A 4948-nucleotide genomic window follows, 5' to 3' on the forward strand; every position below is an offset into this window, starting at 1 on the left:
AATTATACTTAGTCATTAGCCTTGAATGTACATCTTAATTTTTTTACTTTTACTTAAATATAGTTAGATTGTACTCTTATATAATCCTGGGTGTGGTTCCCTGGCTAATCCAATTGCTGTTTTTTGGTAGTTTACAGTATTTCCTTCTTTGATTTGGAAGTCATAACTTTTAGTTCTAACATTCCTGGCTATTTAAGTATATAGATTATTTCAGGGAGTGATTGATGAATTCTTTCTTTTATTACTTTCTAATAGAACTGGGCAATTTACTTTTATGATTGCTTGAAATATAGTATAGATGTTTTTATTTATCATGTTTTTCAGGAAGTCCAATGGTTCTTAAATTATCTCTCCCTATTTTCCAAGTTAGTTCTTTTTTATAGCATATGATATATTTTCTTCTACTTCAGTATTTTTACTTTTTTTTCCTTCTTATTGAGTCATTGAGTTCTTAATATTCCATTCTATTTTTCTGGTCAGGGAGTAGATTTCACTACTCTAGTAGACTTTCCACTCTTTTTTTTTTTTCCATGCCAGTAGGCCCTGACTATGGCCTGAGAACCAGATTTGGCACATTGACTCTTTTTATATGCCCAGTGAACTAGGGATTCTTTTTTTCATTTTAAATACAACAAAACTTTATCTAAAAATGTAAATATCATTGTAAGCTGGCTGGCTGTACAAAAGCAGATGGCAGGCTGGATTTGGCCCATGGGTCATAGTTTTCTTTCCCCAATTCTAATAAATTTATCCTTTTTTTCCATTTTGTTTATCTTCCATAGCTTTTATTTCAATTCTCATTCTTTTATCTTTTGTTTCATTTGTTCCACTCTTATAGTCCTTGACTGTAGGAATGAATGAAAATGCCTTAGCACTTAGTATCTAAAAACAATGAATTAAGTGCTAAGGATGCAAAAGAAAAAGCAAAAAAAAAAATCAAATGGAATGTTCTCATGGTCCTTATGGTGCAGCCACAAACATTTTATTTAATTTTACTGATACTGAAAAACACAGCCATTTCTGATGCTGAACTATTTGACAGTTCAAAGGACCTTTGGTGATGAGAACTTCATTATCTTGTTTTACTTCCCTTCTCCATGATGGCCTGCTTATCCATGTAGAGGTACTTCCCTTTCCTCCACCACTACCGCAGAATATTTTTCATTGTTGCTATTTACAGTCTCAATTCTTGGATTAGGAATTTGTGTCAGTGGTAGGCTCCATATGCTTTAGCACTTTGTGATATCTTATATCATCCCCTTTTAATCCTGTCCCCCATGTATTCTTGTTGCTGCTGCCATTGCTACTAATGATCTGAATAGGGTGTCTGTTAATAGGTTCCCCTATTACCTCAGCCTAATTCCTGGCTTCTGCCTCAATAGTATGGTAATCTGCTAGACAGATACATGTTTTCTTCTCCTTATATCTTATGGGGGAGCTAGATCTGAGCCCAAACAGAACTCAGGAGGATATTGATGAAAGCATTGGTCTCAAGGCTTCTTTAAGGCCCACTAGTGTGAATGCCCATGGCATTCCATTGCTCTAGGGAATACCCAATCTGGTTGTGTCTCCCTGTGCAGTAACTCATAGGAGCCAATTATTCCTTAGTTTTGCTCTGATAGCCTTCATCTGGGGCTTGGCTTCACATCCCAATTAGAAGAGCTTGGGCTTGTTTGTATCCCTTAGAGGATTCCTCCTCATTCAGAGCGACTTCTGGCTTCTGGCCCATTTATCGGAGTACGTTTATTGGAGCTGGCTTCCCTGACAGGGCCCCTCTTCCAGAGACTGTAGGCTTTGGGCTTATTTACCAAAGCTCAGACTGGCTTCCCTAGTGTGACCTCTCTCCCATTCTCCATTGGCTTCTTGCCATTTTTTTTTTTTGGTGCAGTTATGGACTGTGTAAGAGTTTATTTATGTTTCTCTTTGAATGTCTTTATCATTGCTTAATCTTGGAATTTTTCAGATATTTGCTGGGGTGTTTATACTCTCTTTAATTTTCACTTCACACTGTAACCTCAATAGTCTTCTTAATCTTTCATCTAATCACATCACTCTTCTATTCAAAAGCCTTCTATGACTCTCTATTGTTTACAGAATCAGTTGTAAACTGCTTGTATCATTATATTACCCCTTTTTGTCAGAAGTTCTCAAAATATGAGTCCCTAGGTTTAGTTTAGGGAATTCTTCACTTCTTTGGCTTGTAGCTTCATCCAGAGAAGCAGGGAAAATTATGGTTTGATAACATCCTATGTGCCGATCACAACCACCTCTGAAAACATGTAGTTGAGAACATAAAAATAAAAAAGGAAAGAGTTTACTGAAAAATTAAAGAAAACAAAATAGAACTCCCAACAGAATTCTTAGTAAACAGAAATCTTCCAGTGTTCTACCTAGATTCTCGTTCATTTATGGTAATGAATAGGTATGTTTTCCCCTTGTTATTCTCAACAGATGTTATCATGTATGATTCCTCCTGAAATGTCATGTAGTTTCAAGTAGATAGTTTCCTACATTTATGTTATTCTCAATCATGGGCCCTCCTGGAAGTCCTTGTTAGCTTCTCTTACAGTTTCCAGGCAATTAGATTTGTTGGAGAAAATATTTTTATCCATATTCTGATTCATTAGGTTTTCATGGTTCTATTGACCCATTGGCATAATAAGATAATAAAAGAAACACTAACTGCCATAGCTGATATGAATGTAATTAATACAAATGTACTCCTTATTTTAAAGGGTATTATTCTTAATTATTGTATGTTGTAGTTTTAGAGGAAAGAGAAATGAATTAGAACATATGAGAAGAGGGTCCAAGAGTTTCTATGACCACATGCCTTGTATATTCATCTCTGGTAGAAGCAACATATCCCCTGAGAGAAGGTAGCTTTCCATCCACTCCAAAGGACTTTCCCCTGTCCTAAAGCAAAGAATCCCATCTTTGCCAGCACACTGCAACTTCAACCCTCCGCTACCAGTGGAATCTCCCACCTGGGATGTGGAGAACCTCCATTGCAAAGAGGTACATTCTCCCCTTTGACTCCAGTCATTCTGCCTCCTACTGAATCTGTCCTCCAAGGGAAGAGGAAAAGAAAAGTTGGTAGGGAACAGGACTTCCTTCTCTTGCTGCGAAATTTCTGCCTCTGTCTTCTGGGACACTCTTTTCTTGCTTAATCTCCATCTCCTTCCCTCTGAAGAGGAGTAGTGATGTAGGGCTTCCCATTTGGGCATCTGACCATGTTCTTCCTATCCCATGTTTCACTTGCCAACAGCCTGATTGGGAAAAGTGATAACTTCCAGGTAATGATGAACATACTCACACCTGCTCACAGCCTTTGGCTATTGTCTACATATACCCAGGTCATCTTCCCTTCTTACTTAAATGAGTTAAGTACATGACTCACGTTTTTTTTTCTCTCCTCCCCAGCTCCTGCATCATACTAGGAGACTTCAGCATACATAATGACTCTTTCTCAAACTGTCTTAGTATTCAGTCCCTCAGTCCCATGATCTACTCCTCTATTCTAGCTCCACAAAGAGGGTCACATCCTTGAGCTTGTCATCACCCCAAAATGGACTATCTCCTTGTTCAAGGCTTCCAAAATCCATTTATTCAGCCATAACCTATTGGCTTTTCACCTCTCCCTCTGCCTTTCCTTACAAAACCCTATTCTTTGTCTGTATATAGGCAGTAAAATGAATTGACATGGATAATTAACTCATTAATTTAGTCAAATAAAAATAGGAAGTTAGATGAATTTAAAGAACTTTAAACTATTGGTATAATGTGATAAGCACCTTCATATTTCTGTAAAAAATATTTTAGTGGTGAAAATGAAACTGGATTGAGGAACATATTTTGATGACATTATAGGCAACTAAAACTCTCCCAAATAGCTGCCACCACTTGGGAAGCTTCATGGGCTGTGTGTCTTTTCCATGCATGACATTCTGGTGTCTCAGTCCACCAAAGAACATGCACTCCACTAAGTGTTTCATATTCTGTGTGGAAAACTACAACCAATTTTGCTTAACCTACTTGGATATGGGCATTTATTGTTTTTTCAAAGTCTTCACCCCATGAATCTGGCCTGCCTGGTTTTATCTGGAAGATAGGAAGTTCATAGACCTTTTCTTCAAGAGGTTTTTCTACTTTGTACCATAGGATTAGATCAGGCCTGTACAAACTGTGGCCTGTGGGCCATAAACGGCTCATGGGCACACCAAAGGATTTCAGGCAACCCATGAAAACTGTAGAGGATGTTTTCCACTACATTTTTTGCCAGGCACCAGAAATCCTTTGGTGGGCCACAGATTGTGCAGGCCAGTATTACATAAATGACTTCATTCCTCTGTTTGACTACAAATGGTGGGTCTGGAGAAATGAATTTTTCCTTGCCATTTTTTATCCTTGGCTAAAACTGTCATAACTTTAGCTCATTGAGCAAGGTTATCATATTTCCAGATATGAAAGACTTGATTCATCACACCTCCAAGCCCTTGACTCTGATATCTAACATTCAGAATGAATTATATGAAGGTGAATATGTTTCTTTGTGTTTTCTAGAAATTAATTTGTCTTTGCTGGTTTTATGACATAAGTAGAAAATTCAAAGAATGTCTGAGACTTCTGACAGAAGATGCACATACCTAGGGGCATGCCACTACATGAAACAGTTGGGACCAGAGTCTATCCATGGTTTTGGAGGAGTATCATGGACGTGCAGGTTCTGGGGAAGGTATGCAAAGACGAAGGTACATTTTCTCTTCACTGGTCACTGCTATTGGAGAGCCTCTGAAAAATATTTAATCTGGGACAAGGGTCAATAACCCAAGGTCAAGCAATCAGCCAACATGGATTTATTAAACACCTACTATGTGCAAGTCACTTTATTAGGCACTGGGGACACAAGGACAAAAATGAAACAATCCTTGCTTTCAAGGGGGAAGGA

At 37.9% G+C, this 4948-nt stretch overlaps 1 pseudogene; it reads right to left on the minus strand.

Annotated features, from left to right (window-relative positions):
• Nucleotides 1-3765: 3765 nt before the first annotated feature.
• Nucleotides 3766-4656, minus strand: LOC110219293 (protein NipSnap homolog 3B pseudogene; annotated as a pseudogene).
• Nucleotides 4657-4948: the final 292 nt, after the last annotated feature.

This window comes from Phascolarctos cinereus, unplaced genomic scaffold (assembly GCF_003287225.1).
Source record: "Phascolarctos cinereus isolate Bilbo 61053 unplaced genomic scaffold, phaCin_HiC Scaffold_5;HRSCAF=322, whole genome shotgun sequence".
Lineage (NCBI taxonomy): Eukaryota > Metazoa > Chordata > Mammalia > Diprotodontia > Phascolarctidae > Phascolarctos > Phascolarctos cinereus.